The following is a 19,663-nucleotide window of genomic DNA, read 5'->3' as shown; positions in this document are numbered from 1 at the left end:
AACTGGTCACGCATGCCTGGGTCCTATATAGGTTATGTATGGGCTAAGTGGGCATGGGTTAGTACTGGGCACACATGTCTATGTCCCATATGGGTTACGTATGGGCTAAGTGGGCATGGGTTTGAACTGGTCACCCATCTGTTGGTCCCTTGTGGGTTATATATGGGCTAAGTGAGCGTGGGTTAGAACTGGTCATGCATGTATGGGTCCCTTGTGGGTTATATATGGGCTAAGTGGGCATGGGTTAGAACTGGTCATGCTTGTCTGGGTCCTATATAGGTTATGTATGGGCTAAGTGGGCATGGGTTAGAACTGGGCACGCATGTCTGTGTCCCATATGGGTTACTTATGGGCTAAGTGGGCATGGGTTAGAACTGGTCACGCATGTCTGGGTCCCTTGTGGGTTATATATGGGCCAAGTGGGCATGGGTTAGAACTGGTCACCCATGTCTGGGTCCTATATAGGTTATGTATGGGCTAAGTGGGCATGGGTTAGAACTGGTCATGCATGTATGGGTCCCTTGTGGGTTATATATGGGCTAAGTGGGCATGGTTTAGAACTGGTCACGCATGCCTGGGTCCTATATAGGTTATGTATGGGCTAAGTGGGCATGGGTTAGAACTGGGCACGCATGTCTATGTCCCATATGGGTTACGTATGGGCTAAGTGGGCATGGGTTTGAACTGGTCACCCATCTGTTGGTCCCTTGTGGGTTATATATGGGCTAAGTGAGCGTGGGTTAGAACTGGTCATGCATGTATGGGTCCCTTGTGGGTTATATATGGGCTAAGTGGGCATGGGTTAGAACTGGTCATGCTTGTCTGGGTCCTATATAGGTTATGTATGGGCTAAGTGGGCATGGGTTAGAACTGGGCACGCATGTCTGTGTCCCATATGGGTTACTTATGGGCTAAGTGGGCATAGGTTAGAACTGGTCACGCATGTCTGGGTCCCTTGTGGGTTATATATGGGCCAAGTGGGCATGGGTTAGAACTGGTCACCCATGTCTGGGTCCTATATAGGTTATGTATGGGCTAAGTGGGCATGGGTTAGAACTGGGCACGCATGTCTGTGTCCCATATGGGTTACGTATGGGCTAAGTGGGCATGGGTTAGAACTGGTCACCCATCTATGGGTCCCTTGTGGGTTATATATGGGCTAAGTGGGCGTGGGTTAGAACTGGTCATGCATGTATGGGTCCCTTGTGGGTTATATATGGGCTAAGTGGGCATGGGTTAGAACTGGTCACACATCTATGGGTCCCTTGTGGGTTATATATGGGCTAAGTGGGCGTGGGTTAGAACTGGTCATGCATGTATGGGTCCCTTGTGGGTTATATATGGGCTAAGTGGGCATGGGTTAGAACTGGTCATGCATGTATGGGTCCCTTGTGGGTTATATATGGGCTAAGTGGGCATGGGTTAGAACTGGTCATGCATGTATGGGTCCCTTGTGGGTTATATATGGGCTAAGTGGGCATGGTTTAGAACTGGTCACGCATGTCTGGGTCCTATATAGGTTATGTATGGGCTAAGTGGGCATGGGTTAGAACTGGGCACGCATGTCTGTGTCCCATATGGGTTACGTAAAAGTGTCACAAATGCACCCAGAAACGATATATTTCCAATGTTTTAAAATAATCAATGGGTATGTATCCCCACTTACTTTTTCGACCCGATTTCAACGGTGGTGGTCTCATCTCTCTACGATGTTAGGAAGTGGGTGTAAACGCCTCCTATCGGTCCCTAGCCCTCGAAACATGTCTGGAAAAAAGTGAGACCATTTTCGGACTCAGCACGACGAGCTGAACACGCTGATATGCGTTTCCCAGCACACGGAATTACGGTTCTCTTAATTGGCTAGTTAATTGGTTAGTTTTCGACGCGTGATAGCTCGGTAACGATAGGTCCGCCAGCCAAGTAATTTACATGGGCGCGTACAGCACTCCGAGATCTACGCTCCGATTGGTCCGCCATTCTTGTGCGACACCCGTAGCAAGAGTTCTCCAACTCTGACCTGTCATCCACAAGCGTTATAGACATGATAAACCTTAGAGTGTATTGAATGGTGAAATGCTAACCCTAATTTTGAGAACCACACGTCCGTGAGCGGGGAGACACATATTGGCGCGATTGTCGCATCGATAGCTAAGCGTGGATGTAAGGCACGCCCATTTTCGACCCTTGTGGGCGGAGCTATCGCGCGTCAAAGTCTAACCCTAGTTTTCTGAACCGCATGACCGTGTGCGAGGAAACGCATATCTGCGTGTGCGCATCATCGAGCCCTACGTGTGGATGTGAGCCACGCCCCTGTGCGACCTTTGTGGGCGGAGTTAACCACTCTTAATTAGGTGTGCTATGGACTTTATCCCTATTTTTAAAAAAGACCACTTGGCCGGACTTACCTTTCCACGCTGAATCCAACGGTACCATCCCCGTTCCTGTGCGACGTCGGGAAAGTTCCGAAAGGTGGCGCCAAATTTCCCAAAAAACATAATCCTATATAGGACCCATAGGGAAAGTACTGGGTCCTATATAGGACCCAGACATGAGTGACCAGTTCTAACCCATGCCCACTTAGCCCATACATAACCTATATAGGACCCAGACATGAGTGACCAGTTCTAACCCATGCCCACTTAGCCCATACATAACCTATATAGGACCCAGACATGAGTGACCAGTTCTAACCCATGCCCACTTAGCCCATACATAACCTATATAGGACACAGACATGAGTGACCAGTTCTAACCCATGCCCACTTAGCCCATACATAACCTATATAGGACCCAGACATGAGTGACCAGTTCTAACCCATGCCCACTTAGCCCATACATAACCTATATAGGACCCAGACATGAGTGACCAGTTCTAACCCATGCCCACTTAGCCCATACATAACCTATATAGGACCCAGACATGAGTGACCAGTTCTAACCCATGCCCACTTAGCCCATACATAACCTATATAGGACCCAGACATGAGTGACCAGTTCTAACCCATGCCCACTTAGCCCATACATAACCTATATAGGAACCAGACATGAGTGACCAGTTCTAACCCATGCCCACTTAGCCCATACATAACCCATACAGGACCCATACAAGGTTGACCAGTTTTGCCTTGCCAAAAATAACTGAACGTATAAAGGTTTATGGACGAACAGTCGGACGGACGGACAAAGAGAGAGAGAGTACCGGCCATTGTAGGCCTATAACATTGTGTTGCAGATGGAAGCTTTTCATTGATTTAATGAGCTTGTAGATCTGCTATTCTGGGCAAAATGGGCGGATATTTCCCTAGGGAGAGAATTATGTATAAAATGATTATCTGAAGTAGGCAGCACATGCACAGACGTCAACTAGTGAATAGCAGTTAGGCGTGCACATGTTGTGTGTGGGACTATAATGCCTATGTCCAGCGATGTGCTGTGGATATTTCAAGTAGTGGGGCTATGCCGCGCACACATGCACACTCACGAGCGATCACCAATTGAAATAACCTCTTAAATGTAGACATAATATACCCAGAATATACTGTATATCAACTGTAATGGGCAAACTTTAGTGTTAGTGTTTTAGTGTTTAATTATTCATTTACCTTGCAAACGTCATATCTGAAATTGAATTAGTTTATCATCGTAAATCCATCAGCCACCTACAGTACAGTCGACTCGACACAATGGACCTGGCCATCACCATTGATATGCATCCAAGGCCGGTCATTCCTATTGTTTCAAGCTGTGACACAGGTGCGAAAACTGGCTGTGCAGGCTTGTGGGAAACGTGCGTCTTCAAACTACTAGGGCGGCCTCCAGGGCAGCCCTACGTACGTCATTTCATTGAGTGATGTCGCAACATCGAGCAGAAAAAGAAGTGTGCATGTTTTAGGGAGAGAGAGAGAGAGAGAGAGAGAGAGAGGAGAGAGAGACACACAGACAGACAGACACACAGACAGACACAGACACAGACACAGACACACAGACAGACACAGACAGACAAACGGGTGGGTGGGGGAGGGACGGAGAGAGAGAAACAGAGAGAGAGAGAGAGAGTGATCCCATACTAATTTGAGGAGGGTTGGATTGTGTCTGTGGATACCTGCGTCTGATAAACCTGTCAACCAATTAGTTGGACAAAATGGTGCATTTATATAGGACTTTTATCCAAAGCGCTTTACATAGATTGTGCATTACATTCATTCACCCTTGCACACACCAATGGCAGAGGAAACCATGCAAGTCACCAACCTGCACTTCAGGAGCAGTTTAACTGCCCTATTAGGGGTTCAGCCGCGTATTGGTCAAGGACACTTCGACACTAACTCTGGGGGAGCCTGGTATCGAACTGGGAACCTCACGGTTCCATCCGGCTGTTCTACCGGCCACTCTACCCCTGAGCCAGAACCACTGCCGCGTCCTCAACAGGAGGATGCACAGACAGGGAGGCACACCTCTCTGTCTGTGCATCTGACTGATCCAAGTTCCTTCAAACACCAGGCTATAATCGAGTCTTCACCATTTTTCAGGCCAAGGACCCCTTAGCTGAGAGATGGAGACGAAGGACCCCCACTACACATTGTATACAATTTAACAAAATATGTTAAATTGATTTCATTGTGAGCTTGTAGATCTGATATTTTGGGGCGAGTTGGATTGGACGTTTCCCCTATAATAGGCCTAGTGATAGGGTTCAAGTGGTCTCCCTATCGAAGACCAATCACCCACCCGCACGCACGCATGCATGCACGCACGCACGCACAAACACAGAACAATGTCATGTAAAAACAAAGTCTTGACACATGACCCCTGCATTGGCACCCAAACTATATTACCCTAGAAAAGAATATGAGCCAGGACACGTTTTGTTGTCTTTACAACTGTCTGTCATACTGTAAACAGGCCTGTCAGGCATTGATTGATTGATTGATTGATTGAAACATTTATTAACAGTTTGCAGAATTACAGTACATTTCAAGCACAAACTCAATACAAAGGCTGTTAACTGTGAGTGGACAACCCAATTAAGCATTACACTTGTTTCCAATAGGGTCCACCATGTTCAATTCATCAAAAACATTTAGAGACGTACAAATAGACACTTCTATATAGACAAAGGACAGAACAGGAATTCATCATAATAAGCTTAAGCATAAGCTTACAAAATGTAAGCTTGTAGATCAGCTCTTTGGCAAAGGTTAAGAATTGAGGGAATTTAGTCGTTAAATATCTGAAAATACACATTAACATGAAAACATGTATTTATACAAGTGTATATGAAGCTATGAAATCTATGGAAATGTTTATTTTATTCTGCAACACAATTTTATGTATGTTATAGAGGTCCCTGCTTCATCTCTCTGAAGGGGTTATTGGCCTGACAAACGTTGAAGACTCTAGCTGCAGGCTACACCTCTATGGCTATCTCAATGTATAATAATTACTTTTTTTTATAATGTTCCAGCATTAATTAAATGAATAGCACTCAAATAAACTACAGATCGTCCCAGAATGCATTGCATTTCCGTTTGAAACGCGAATGCGATTGGTTGTCCTGGGTCACGTGCTTCACTGACTCAGGAAATGACGTGGTGAGTTTCAAATAGTCAGACAGGCGCGGAGAGAGCTGTTTGAAAACTAACCTGCGTAACCGTTCCATCCGCTACAGAAAGAGATTCACATTAAATTAACAGACATAAAGTCATCAAAGGCAGTTGAACAAGGAAATAAGAAATTCCCGATCTATTTGTGTGATGGAATCTGCAACAACATGGAGCCGTTTGGAACACAAAGTCACAAGATTAGGGGGAGGCATACTATGGTCCGACGGAGCATTGGTTCGACATGCGTCCGCAAGCACGGGAGCAGACATGACAATACAGCTACAGGCCAGGTAAGAGCATGCTTCCTATTTTTTCGACCAGTAAATCTACATTTAACTTCTGTTATCTGCTGTGCATTTTGCTTCAATAACTAAAATAAGAGTCAGCTGCGGGCTTTATTATTACAAATAACAAGGAAGGCAACAACAATGAACATCTGACGTTTTGTGGGTTTCAAATTATTGCTTTTGGTGCTGCATGGTACAGACACAAACGCTGTTGGAAGTGGCTATGCTTGGGTAAAAGTGTGTCGACGGTCCCGCGACGAGAGAGCGAGATTCTAGCAAGAGGCTAGAGCATTACAGGTCTGTTTAAGTCAGTGGTTCTCAAAGTGGGGTCCTTGACTGTATTTTGAGAGCTCCAGGGGGTCCCCAGCTAAATGATTGATAGTACAGGAGTCAGGAACCACCAAATGGACCCTTAATAATAATAATACCGGTAGTAAAACGTTTGAAAACAGTGTGGTCGTTAAGCAGCTCAACCCTGAAACACAGCACAAGAATAACTGATTCACCTTGTTTTTACTACATTTATCTTTTATATTATTGACTCATCTTTTAACATGGAACAACATGACGATTTCTTTCATATCTGCTTGTTGGTTATAAATTATCCTAAACAACCAGTAGTTAATACTAGCAGCAGTAACAATATTGTAAATTGGGAGATAGCTCTCTTGGCTACGTGACTTGTTGCCTGCCTGCTCTGCTGAGTTGGAGATCAGAGAGAGAGAGAGAGCATATATTTACAGGTCTGTCAGTGGTTCTAAAAGTGGGGAAGTGGGGGGTCCTTGACTGTAACTGACATGTAAGGGTCCATTTGTACTGATTGTACAAATGGACCCTTACATGTCTGTAACTCTGAGTGTACAAATTTGTCAGCGTTAAATTAACATTGATTTGACTATTTTTGAGTGGTGCAACCACTCCTATATAGACAGCTATGTGTGTCCCTGGGTCTGTCCCTGGCTGGCTGGCTGGCTGGGTCTGTCCGAGCAAGAAAGTAGCTTTTGGTTGGTTTTCACAACTGTTGCGCAGCATAACACATACACATATTAACTGTATATATGATGATTTGGGGTGATACAGTACAGTACAGTGACAGTACAGTAGAGGGACCCCCACACCGTAAGTCTGTCATTTTTCAACCATTCCGGACGTGGGGCGGCTGACCCCCTGGCCCCGTTCCTGTGGGTCTGGACCTTCCGGGGACCCCCACACAGAGTTGCACCACTCACTTCACACGGGTGTGATTTTACAATATAAATTGTGGTCCCAGAGATAGAATTGCCATGGGGGTCCGTAGCCTAATGCATGTCAAACTGTGGGTCCTTGAAATAGAAAATGTTTGAAAAAAAGAGAGAAAATCTTCTCTTATGGGGGTCCCTGGCATATCTTTTCAAATGTTGGTCTGCGGCTAATAAGTGTCAATTTGGGGGTCCTTGACATGAACAAGTTTGTTGAGAACCACTTGTTTAAGTTTTAGGTTTGTAAGGTGTGCCTGTGCATGTGTCTGTGTATGTGCACCTGATTTGTTTTTGTTGACACCACACCAGTCACAAGGAGGTCTTGATTTTAGAAGTACGGTAGGCTGGGGGGGGGGGGGGCTTTTATGTGCCTGTCTGTGTTTCTTTTGGGTAATTCTTCTCTTCGTCTATTTGTTTAAGTAAATTGGAAATTAAGATGTCCAGTGATCCAGTGATCCAGTCCACAAATTACTAGCTGTGTTCTGTGTCCATGTCTGGACATAACAAGAAGTTCTTTTTCATGGTGCATAAGGTAAAATTGAGTGTTTAAAATGTAAATTTCTACATGAGACCACACTACAAAATGTCTTAAATCCTGCCAGTTTTTTGAAAACCCTATCAGTGGTGCTTGAATGTTTTCATGTCCCTGTGGACCCCCAGCTGAAAATATTTTGTTTCAGGGACCGACCAGAAGCAAATATTTGAGTTAAAATCGTTTGCTGTGAAAGAATATATATTCAAAGATTTGCATTTAGTTCCAAAAATAGCAAATCATTTATAGAGCCACAGTTTATTTGAGCTGAGTGACAACGTGTCGGTCTAAACGACCTGAGATACTTGATGAAAGTAATTTAGACCGAAACGTTGTCACTCAGCTTTCCTCTCATTAGCTAAAGTATAAAATAATTGTTAATGTGGTTAAACGCTAAAGTGACAGATGCATTCCAGGTCTTAATGGGTTAACCCATTTTGGACTTAGGCCGATTCTAAAAAAAATCCTTCTAAATCATGACCTAAGTTTTCTGAAAAACTTAATATTTATATAGCGGCATCATTTGTTTGTAATTCTTTAATACTGTACATAGTGTACAGAAACCCAAAAGGGGTTCCTGACCAGAAGGGTAGGGTTACAAAAAGGGGTTCCCGCCTAGAATTAGTTAATGATGTAATTTTGCAAAACATGTGATGTACACTAGTAAAAGCATGCCACAGCATACAGCTGCTATATAACTGGTGGAATAGGGTGTGTGACAAATCTGTAAATAGGCCACTGTTAGCATTTCACATAGGTTTTTAATATTGCCATCATGCACCCAACTTGTTACTTTTGACAAGGCTCCAGAACTGTTTTTATTCCACATTGAAAACAAGTTTCCCACCAGTAGCTTTTAAGCTTTTACAAGGTGTAATACAACACATGTGTGAGTAAGTAGGCAATGAGAGGCTATATGATAGGCGTATGATAGCCCTATGCCATTCAAAGGTTCGGCATAATATTGCTTTAACTTTAATGTCTCTTTCCCCTGTTTTTGTGCTCTTTTCTTTTGAAGACACATGCGATGTCAGAAGCAGAGACTCCATCTGATGTACAGACTGATGTTGAAACGACAGAGGAGGTAAAATGGCTGTTTTAGGGCAATGGTTCTAATAATATTTTGTGGCAATATAGGGCCGTGGGGGTCCTCGCACCCCACTTTGAGAACCCCTGCATTAGAATACGGACCACCATAACAGAGTGTACAGTTATGGTGGTCAAACAAAATGGATTTGGTTCTCAGAGTTGCAGCAACATTAGGGTCCATTTGGTTCGCAATTATCCATAATTTATCTGGAGACCCCTGGAATCCCCTCAAGGACCCCTGGGGATCCCCAGACCCCACTTTCAAAACCACTGTGTTGAAGTGTTTGCCAAGTACATTGGCACACAACCTGGAATTTCCCTTCTATTATTAGACACATAAGTCCCACCTCGATCTGAGCAAGGAAGTGAGGATTCAATGTGAGTCTGCATGAATCAAGTAGGTTGGACTGACAGGCTGCCACATTCCAATTCCCCACACTCCTGCGCGCTCACTCCTCCTGCATGCATGTCATGTGATCTGTATTTCTCCTGAGCTGTTTGACATTGTGGCCCACACCATGCTACTGCTTAAAGTTAGTTTTTTATGTTTGCTAAAATGTACGTTTTTTTATTGAATGTACTGTAGGCCATCGCAAAGACATGTGACCTACACCTCCCTGTGGAATGAACAGCGTTGGACTGACTACTGTGTCCCAGAGAGTTAGCCGCAAGAAAGTGGACACTGAGTATAACCAGCAGCCCCAGTGTGTCCCCTGGAGGTTCTCATGCAAGTATGTAAACTATGGAATTAGATTTATTTCATTTCTTTAAACATACAGAGAATTTAACATCTTGAAATGTAAAATTATGTGTAGGAACCCTGAGTCACAGTGGAATTGCTGCCCACCTGAAACCCTGATCAGCTGTTGGAACCCTGAATGTGAGCACCTCAAGTGGGACACAGAGACGGAGCCGCCCTACTGGAACCAGTTGTAAGTTGAAATATCGTATTCACTTCAAAATGTACTTGTAGTTTCTAATCACAATCACATAGTTGATAGGATCTTGCCCTTAATTTGATTGCATGCACAGAATGGTTGCTCCACTGTACATTTATCTTGAACTTTCCTCTTGTCATTCTAACTTGAAATGGTGTTTGGCAAAACATTTGATGTTTGATGTACACAAGTAGAAGCATGCCACAGTATTACAGCTGTAACTGCTGAAAAGGGATCACAACAATTCTGAACAGAGGCCACCGTTTGTATTTCACAAATTTGCCACCATAGCTCAAGACATTTAGAATTACTGTTTTTTGGTTTGTTTTTAATTTTCTGTTCAGAAAATAATCCTCAATATGCAGCAAAAATATCTTTACAGACCATAGCTATTCTTGATGTATAATTAATCATGTAATTTATTGTAGCATTTGGCCGTGTGATTAGATTGTAGTACAACTTTCATGATACATTCTTAAGCGTTATTCATAGTCTTTATTGGTGGTGAGGTGACCACCGCAACTACAACATGACGTCACGGAGCCGCGGTGAAGAGCAAACCACCGCTCTCCCCAGCCCTTCTCTCTGTTTTTATTCACCACCGCTCCACGTTATTACAGCTTCGGTGGTCAGCTCACCACCGGAGCGGTGGTCACCTCACCACCGAAAATCCAGACTATGAATAGGCCTTTAATAAGGTGGCCAATCCATTAGTGGCCTCAGTTATATTATTTAAAATATACACGTCTCATAATGTTTCATAATGTCAGAATCAAGCTAGCATTACTAAGTCAGCTTCTTGTTGTTTATTTTTAGGGACACTAAAGAAGAACACAGTGGCAGTCACACAGGACATTCACCAGAAGGAGGGAGAGGAGTGGTCAAAGTGGTTCACAGGAGCTCGTGCTTGAGGTGGGAATAGGGCTGCAAGAGCTCAGAGAGTACACACAGGACAATGGGGCACAGCCCCACTAGAAAAAAACACCATCTGACACAGTCTTGGTTGGTATCACACACGCACGCGTACACACACACACACACACACACACACACACACACACACACACACACACACACACACACGCGTAAACAACTACCTCCTGATAAGTTGGCTTTTTTGTGTTGGGGTCATTTTAACGTCTACACAGGCTTCTGTGAACACCCCATACAGTTTAAGTTGCTTGATTCAGTATTTCACACACTCACTCATCCCATGGCCTAGGGGGTTGTACAGGTGTCATGGTGGATGCTTGGGCACTCTGGTATCTCCAGTGCTTTCGATCTTCTGTTGTCCATATCAGGGTTTGAAAGCTGCAGCCAGTCCACTCCTTGATGTTGTCCACTCAGGCCTGTCTACCTCTTCTCCACTTTCCCTCCACTGTCCCCTGTACTTTGGTCTTTGACAGGGAGGTATGTCTTGTGACATGACCATGAGAGTAGAGGCTCCTGTTCTCCAGCATGGGTGGTAGCTAAACTGTCTTAACATAATCATTTGTCCGGTCTTCTTATACGATATATGTAGCATTCTTCTGTCACACTTGCTTTCAAACGACTGTATCCTGTGCCCAGCTTTCAGAGCCAATGGAATAGGGTGGAGAGTACAAGTGACTTGTAAAGTCTGACCGTCACTGAGAAGCTGATTTATTATTTGTTTTGTTTCCAAATACTGTATAGTCTAGTCATGGCTGATGTTGCTATCCCAATTCTTGCTTTTATCTTTTGTGGAGCTGCCATCTTCACTCACAAAGGACCCAAGGTATATAAGTCCTTTACTTCCTACAGGCAAGTGGCCTGTTCCTTGGTGATATATGTATGGCTGTAGCTGGTGACCAGGATATTACTTTTCTCTTCATCTCCATGCCATATGCTCTGCCTTGTGTTTTCTCATAAGTTTGATGTCATTGGAGATGGTAGGGTCTTCCTCTGATGGATATGGTGGTGTGATATTCTATGAGTGCTTCCTCCATGATGTTGTTTATAAGAACTGCACTGCTTGGGTATAGTGCTTGAATTACCTGTTGTGGTACAGGTCGTGCTGGTGCTAAAGGTGCTTCTCAATCAGTATTCTGACTTTGAATATCTCCTTTTTGGTCTGAATCAAGATGATCTGCAGCATTACTTTGCTAGCCAGACAGAAAAAACAGTTGTTTCTGTAGTTTTGTCACTGCCCTGCATTCCCTTTCTTGGGGTATTTTATTGGGTACATTGCTTGGTATCTTTTGGTAGATGCGTGTCAATGCTATTATCATGTATTGCCCTCCATGCTCCCAAAGCTCTGCTGGGACATTATCGATAGCAGGCTCTTTACTACCTCCTCTACTTCAGCGTGAAGTATTGGGGCATCCTACCACATGCACTACTGGACTTCATGGCACTAGTATGTTGGGATCTGGTCTTATTGTTAGGAACTATTATTTGTATAGTTCCTAACAATACTCTGTCCATCACTTGGATATTGCTGCTTTCTCGGTTAGTAGAGAGTCATGCTTGTCTTCTATTATTGTGGCTCTATGTTGCTGTGTCCTTCTCGTTTCTTTTGTGTTGTGTAGGCTGCTTTATTGTTGCCCTGTCTTCTCCCTGCATCTATGCTTCCACACGTGGATTATGTGATCCACTTTACTGCCTCCCGGTAGATCTAGGATGTTATCAGTGGCCCATGGTTTGTTTTTCTTCCTGTCCTGCCCTAGTACTTCAGTTGGGGTTCCTCCATATTGTCTGTCAATGTATCTATGTCTTGCAGTAGGCTAAGTGTTGTTTTCAATGAATCTAACATGATTAAAATTGAGTTTAAAGTTACCATAGGTTTACATAGGAAGGAGGAGTGTCTGATAATATGAATATCAAATATTTAAATACTGAATCAAGCAACTTAAAAACTGGGTGCTCACAAGTTAATGAACCTGCCTGGGGACCCAGAGCCCCTGGTTGTCCCTGGCATGATGCTAGGCCAGCAATGTGTCAAAGTGTGTCCCTGAGCAAAATTCGTAACCCCTAATTGCTGCCCGAGCGCCAGCTCCCAGAGAGAATGGCTGCTCCTTACTCCTTAAAGTATGGGTACAGTGACAAAAAACACCCCAATGTTAGAATGACCCCAAACATGTTTGAAAGTTAAATATCCTTTAAATTAACACTATCTTCACTTGATGGTTCAAGTTCTTGAAGTTGCTCAACATTGCCCAATAAGCTTGCAATAGTGTTTTATTTGTTTATTTTTGAGGGGTGCTAGCCCCTCCTATGCCCATCTTTGTGTGTTTGTGTGTTCCCCATAACGATTATTTGATTGGCTGAGCAATGTGTGTACCCCATAGCGATAATTTGATTGGCTGAGCACGGAATGTGATGTATGATATGATCGCCCATCACTTCACACAAGTGTTATTTACACAATTTGTGAATCATTTGTTTTTCCTACGTTTCATTTATGACAGTTATGTTATTGAGGCCAATATAAAACATTAACAGAAAATTGGTCTGAAAGAACAAAGCTTGGTTTTTATATTGCAACCAATAGATTCCATGTGACCATTTTTTTCAATAAACTTTGTCAAAAGATATATTGTCTGATATAGTTTTTTCACTCTGGTAAAACTTAAATTGGCTAACCTTAGGTACTTTTTACATCTTATGTTAATGTGTTTGCAGTTGTTAAACAGGGTTCATGTAAATATACTGCTACATTCTCCCATTTAAATCCCTTCAGGGCCAACTTGAAACCCATTTTGGCAAAGTTCCCGGGTGTTACCCACTTGTGCTGCTAGAAGTGGGATCTACATCGGTCTCAAAGTGCCCAGTTGGACTCCATTTAAGGCCCATTCAGATCCCACTTCAAGCCTATATAGGCAAACACAGGTGAGGCCTACATGGGTTTGACATACAATTGCCAATTTTGACCCCACCTAAAACCCAGTCAGAAACCCACGTAATCCCATATGGGATAACACAGCTGGGCCCTGAGTGGATACTGGGCGAAAACCCACTTGGAGCCCTTAATGGGCGAACACAAGTGTGGCCTACATGGGTCACATATAATATGCCCAGCTGGAACCTACTTAAGGCCCATCCAGATGCCGGTTCAAACCCATATAGGCAAACACAGGTGGCACACACATGGTTCTGACATAAAATGGCCCATTTGGACCCCTCCTAAGACCCAGCCAGAAACACACGTAAGCCCATATGGGATAACACAGGTGGGCCCTTTGTGAAAACTGGGTGCACGGCCCACTTGGAGCCCTTAATGGGCGGACACAAGTGTGGCCTACATGGGTCACATATAATTTGCCCAGCTGGTACCCACTTAAGGCCCAATCAGATCCCAGTTAAAACCCATATAGGCAAACACAGGTGGCGCACACATGGTTCTGACATAAAATGGCCCATTTGGATACCACCTAAGACCCAGTTAGAAACCCACGTAAGCCCATATGGGGTAACACAGGTGGGTGCTTTTTGAAAAGTGGGTGCACGGCCCACTTGGAGCCCTTAATGGGCGGACACAAGTGTGGCCTACATGGGTCACATATAATTTGCCCAGCTGGTACCCACTTAAGGCCCAATCAGATCCCAGTTAAAACCCATATAGGCAAACACAGGTGGCGCACACATGGTTCTGACATAAAATGGCCCATTTGGATACCACCTAAGACCCAGTTAGAAACACACGTAAACCCATATGGGGTAACACAGGTGGGTGCTTTTTGAAAAGTGGGTGCACGGCCCACTTGGAGCCCTTAATGGGCGGACACAAGTGTGGCCTACATGGGTCACATATAATTTGCCCAGCTGGTACCCACTTAAGGCCCAATCAGATCCCAGTTAAAACCCATATAGGCAAACACAGGTGGCGCACACATCGTTCTGACATAAAATGGCCCATTTGGATACCACCTAAGACCCAGTTAGAAACCCACGTAAGCCCATATGGGGTAACACAGGTGGGTGCTTTTTGAAAAGTGGGTGCACGGCCCACTTGGAGCCCTTAATGGAAGGACACAAGTGTGGCCTACATGGGTCACATATAATTTACCCAGCTGGTACCCACTTAAGGCCCAATCAGATCCCAGTTAAAACCCATATAGGCAAACACAGGTGGCGCACACATGGTTCTGACATAAAATGGCCCATTTGGATACTACCTAAGACCCAGTTAGAAACCCACGTAAGCCCATATGGGGTAACACAGGTGGGTGCTTTTTGAAAAGTGGGTGCACGGCCCACTTGGAGCCCATAGCCCATAAGCCCATGTCAATACCCAAGTGGGGCCCATATGGACATGTTAGCTGGGTCCAGTTTGATGCAGTCTTCTCCCCCGATTCAGTGCCACTTCCCGTAGGTGGCTTCTTGAGTTCCTGCACACATTGCAATGTATTTGTTGGGCACAATTAATGTAATGTTCATTTCAAATGCAGAACACAGCAAGAAAATACAAACTGACATGTCATCCATGCTTACATTTATGGTCATGTAGTTAATAGTTATATACAAAGATGGGAAGTAACAAAGTACAAGCACTTTGTTACTTCAAGTAGTTTTTTCAGGTATCTGTACTTGCTGAATAGGATGCTACTGTATTTTAAGATCAATCATGATGAAATCTATATTTACCCAGGGTATCTGGGCTAAGCTCAAGAACTTGTTTCCAGCCAGGCCCTGCTCATAGAACACATTTCATCGTAGTGGTTGATGCCTTGTTCAAGGGCATTTCAGCGGTGGTAATTTTAACGTGTCGGACGGCTGATTCGAACTGGGAACCTTCCGGTATCTAGACCGCGCCGCTATCCGTTCGGCCACCGCTGCCACTATGCTGGTACTTGGAGAGCCAAATGGTTTCTGAGGTGGTAGGCCTACAAGGCTGAGAACCACTGCTGCATTACAGTTAGCTTTGAACAGAAACATGAATACTTACTCTTGAAGTACATTTCAGAGCCTGTACTTTTCTACTTTGACTTGAGTAATTAGTTTAATGAGTACTTTGATGGCTCTTGCTTACTGTAAATTGCTCTGGATTAAGCGTCTGCTAAATGCCTAAAATGTAAATTGTACTTCTCCAAAGTTCTCTTTTTTTACACAAGTAACTTGTAGGCCTACATACGTATAGTACTTTTCCCATATCTGATTAAATACAATTAATCCAAACCTTGTATGTCTTCTTTAGGTTCTCCCATTTTTTTGCTGCTTGGGAAGCAGTCACCACCCCAGTCAGTCCAATGTCTCTCAACACAGCTCTATAAATTGTAATTAGACAGACATAAGACAAAAAAATATTATTATTATTATTACTAACCTTTTAGCCAACACATAAGTGTAATTTCACTTGTATTGCCGTTAAGAATACACATAATAATATTCCTTCACAAGAATTAACTCGGTGAACTCACTCCCATCCCGTTTTCGCAGCATTCCTCATCCCCGTGAACAGACTTTCGTTCTCCGCTCGCGATGAAATAAACCGTCGAACATCTTCATCAAGCCCTGAAGAGACAATTGATATATTTAATTTAGCCCATCTAGTTTTAAATTAAACAGTAACACGAATCTGTACAGAAGATGGCTATTGTTACTAAGCATGTTATCCAAGCTGGCCAAGAGGTCGCTAGCCGTGTTTTGCCCGATGGCCAAGGCATGATACATAAAATTAAACATTTGTTACATTACATGGCGTAAACAAACGGGAAAATACTTACATTTGTATGCGTTGTTTTCCCTCGCTGCCGCTGGTTGAAGAAGCACTTAAGCGACGGGTGTCTGTGAACAGGGCAGGGGCTCCATTGCTGCTGCTTGTGTTGTTGTTTATGCTTCTGGCACATGTATTGTGGATGTAGTGCGCATGAGCATACGCTCAAAGCGTGCCTGCGCAATGCATTATGGGGCAGATTTGCTTCGCTGTGTTTTTGCAGTGACCATCGGATGCTCCCTACAATTCCCGGTGCATTGTGGGATACTTCAGTCCACTACATTAGGGTGCAAAAATGCTCACTACATATTCGGACACTATAACAAAATGGCGGAACCCCAAAGTAGTGCACTATATGGGGCATAGGGAATGAATTCGAACGCAGCCAGGGAGAGAGGTGGGGCAGAGAAAGGCCCTTTATTTCTCGACATCGACATGGTGAAATGGCGCCATCTACTGGCTAACTATACTTTGGACTTACTTTGGACTTCAACTGCAACTGTGCCTAAATATTATTTTTTTTCTAAATCGTTTTTTGAACTGGACATCTTAGGGTTTTTTTTGATAGATATGCATCATTATTTTTAAAAGTACATTTCCATGCTTCCCACACTTTAACCCATTTAGGCCTGACGTCGAAATTTAAAAAATGTCTTCGAAATCCTGACAGTTTTCTGAAAAACATTGTTCAGTGTTTCTCAAAAAAGCACATTTTCACCATTTTTCAAAAATAGCTAAAGTATAACATAAGGCTAACACCAAAAGGGGTTCCCGCCCAAAATGGGCTAAAAGATACAACAGCTACAAATACACCGTGTAGCTTTGCATCTTTGTATCCTTTGCATCTTCCCGTGTGAACGCAGCTTAGAGTAGAGACGTCCGTACCCCCCCACCCCCCCCTTACTTAGGGCTGGGACTCGATTAAACATTTTAATCTAATTCATTAGAAGCTTTGTAATGAATTAATCTTTATTAATCACATTTTAATCACATATCAATATTCAACCCGATAACAGTGAGAAACCTTGTTTTAATGTTTTTTGGCATCCAGTGAATCAATGAATAGTGACTACGGGATACCACTCATTTTCAACATTTTACTATGTCATTAATATACCTTAGAGCTGTTGTGTCCCCCCATTCTGTGTTGCCTAGAACTGGAGGTCTGAAAAATATCAGTAACATTATGAAGTACATCTCAGTGACATCACAAAGCTGTACTTCATAATGCAACTGTTTTTTGTCAGACCTCCAGTTCTAGGCAACACAAAATGGGGTGACTTTTTATTAGTGTGGTTGCCCACACATTCAAGTATTTTTTCCTCAGAGACTGTAAGCACTATAGTTACAAAACTTGGAGGGTAGGTTCATAGTAGATACTAAAATTAATCAACTTATAATGTTATCAGTCGGCCTCATGGTGGCGCTATAACAGCCCACTTTACGTGTTGGCTTATAACTCTTGAACCATAGGTCGTAAAATTATTTTTTCCCTGACTTCCTTGGGTCATGATGCATCTCCCCATATATTTGCGCCCATTTGCGTCATGATAGATCTTCCGCCATTTTGAATTTCCTCCAAGACACACTTTTTGCTCCTCCTCCTACAGATTTTGTCCAAATCTCACAAAAATCGGCACACATGATCTCCGGACCCATCCAATTAAAACACCAACTGCAGAATTTTGGTAGTGCGTATCGTTCGGCCGTAATCGTCGTCCGAAGATAGTAGGAGGGGCCTATTTTACAAAAAATGCCATAAATCACGAACGGAATGTCCAATCCATCCCAAATTTGAATCACATGTCGCGGGTGGTTCAATCAACCAAGTACCATAGGGGGTGCCGCAAATGCGAAAGATGTAACCGTTTGTTGCAAAAACATGATTTTTGGGGGATCAATACCCTCCGAATTACTTACGCATGATCGCAGGGGTGACGCAACATTGTAATATGGCAATATTATTAGTGGGAGGGGCATATGTAAGCCACTGCGGCAACCCACTTACCTTTCTAGTTATTTCCAGTTTTCCACACAACTCCATAGAAAAATGTTGAAAATGAGTGGTATTCCCCTTTAAGCAATACAACTTCTTTTCCAACAGATAAACAAGTGCAGCAAGTGCCTATAGCCTATAAAGTTTCTATGAATACTCAAATGTGCTTTACATGGCGGGGCATGAGAAAACAAATAGAAACAACTTTATTAGGGGGGAAACACAGACAAGGAATAAAATCAAAAACTGTGGAATGAACTAGCTGGGAAGTGCATTTCACATGGGGTTGGGGGCGGGGCAGACTGACCACGGACTTCTACGCTTGCTGCTTCAGTATGTTCCGCATCGAGGACAGCTTGACAGCTTTGTGCTGTGGTGAAATCCCCGCGAGCCTCTGCGAGACATGTTAAGCTGAAGCAGCTAGCATGGAAGCTAACGCTGGTCATATGGCTTATGGATCCTTTCCCTCTGACATTGCACACAACCATGCTGCTATCCACCTGTCCATCCGATAGCTTTTAAATCTAAATGTCCCATCCACAGAGCTAAAGCGATATAAGCGGCTTCTTCATTCGATTCGTTTGGGTTTGGGCTTTGTTGTTATCTGACGGAGCTGTAGTGTAGAGTGGACTGCTGCTGCGAGGGGGCTGCCAGAGTCAGAGTGTAGAGTAGGATGTACCCCCTGCAAGGCGTGCAGCAGCCTATTCAGTACTTGAAACGTGCTCAGTGAGAAACATTCCACGGTGAAAAAAAAAGGTGCGATTAAATGCGTTCATTTTTTTTAACGTGTTAATTTTTCTGTAGTTAATTAATCTCAATTAACGCGTTAAAGCCCCGGCCCTAACTATATTCAGCACCAGTAACATTAGCGTTTTGACTGCTTTCTTGTAGTCAGTTGATTCTTCATATCCATATGAGTGAAACAGCCTGGATGATTTGTTTATTTTTTAAACAGTTCTTATATGAGGCAATCTAAAAAAAAAACAAAGCACCTATTGGTCGTCTCCGACCGGCTTGCTTGGGATTGAAGTCCAGGATGGTGCGTGTTGGATGTTCCTCTGGCATGCGGATGACGTGGCCATACCAACGCACTCGCCGCATTGCTGCAAGGCGGGATGCTGGGGGCAGTTGGGATGCTGGGGGCAGTTGGGATGCTGGGGGCAGTTGGGTTAGGATGCTGGGGGCAGTTGGGATGGTGGGGGCAGTTGGGTTAGGATGCTGGGGGCTGTTGGGTTAGCTCTCTGGATGCTGGGGGTTGTTGGGGTAGCTCTCTGGATGCTGGGGGTTGTTGGGTTAGCTCTCTGGAT

General features: G+C 43.8%; 1 long non-coding RNA gene across 2 annotated transcripts; it reads left to right on the top strand.

Moving 5' to 3' along the window:
* Positions 1 to 5,711: 5,711 nt before the first annotated feature.
* Positions 5,712 to 10,568, top strand: LOC306929641. 2 transcript variants are annotated; one of them, XR_013790819.1, is made up of 5 exons: positions 5,712 to 5,893; positions 8,679 to 8,744; positions 9,336 to 9,480; positions 9,565 to 9,681; positions 10,504 to 10,568. It is a non-coding gene; the product is annotated as an uncharacterized lncRNA (long non-coding RNA). The 2 variants fall into 2 exon arrangements; XR_013790820.1 differs by lacking the exon at positions 5,712 to 5,893 and adding an exon at positions 7,548 to 7,660.
* The last annotated feature ends 9,095 nt before the right edge of the window (positions 10,569 to 19,663 follow it).

The sequence above is a fragment of the Electrona antarctica genome (assembly GCF_951216825.1).
Source record: "Electrona antarctica genome assembly, chromosome: 9".
Classification (NCBI taxonomy): domain Eukaryota; kingdom Metazoa; phylum Chordata; class Actinopteri; order Myctophiformes; family Myctophidae; genus Electrona; species Electrona antarctica.
Note: the sequence above shows the minus strand (reverse complement) of the source record. Positions and strands in the feature narration are given on the sequence as shown.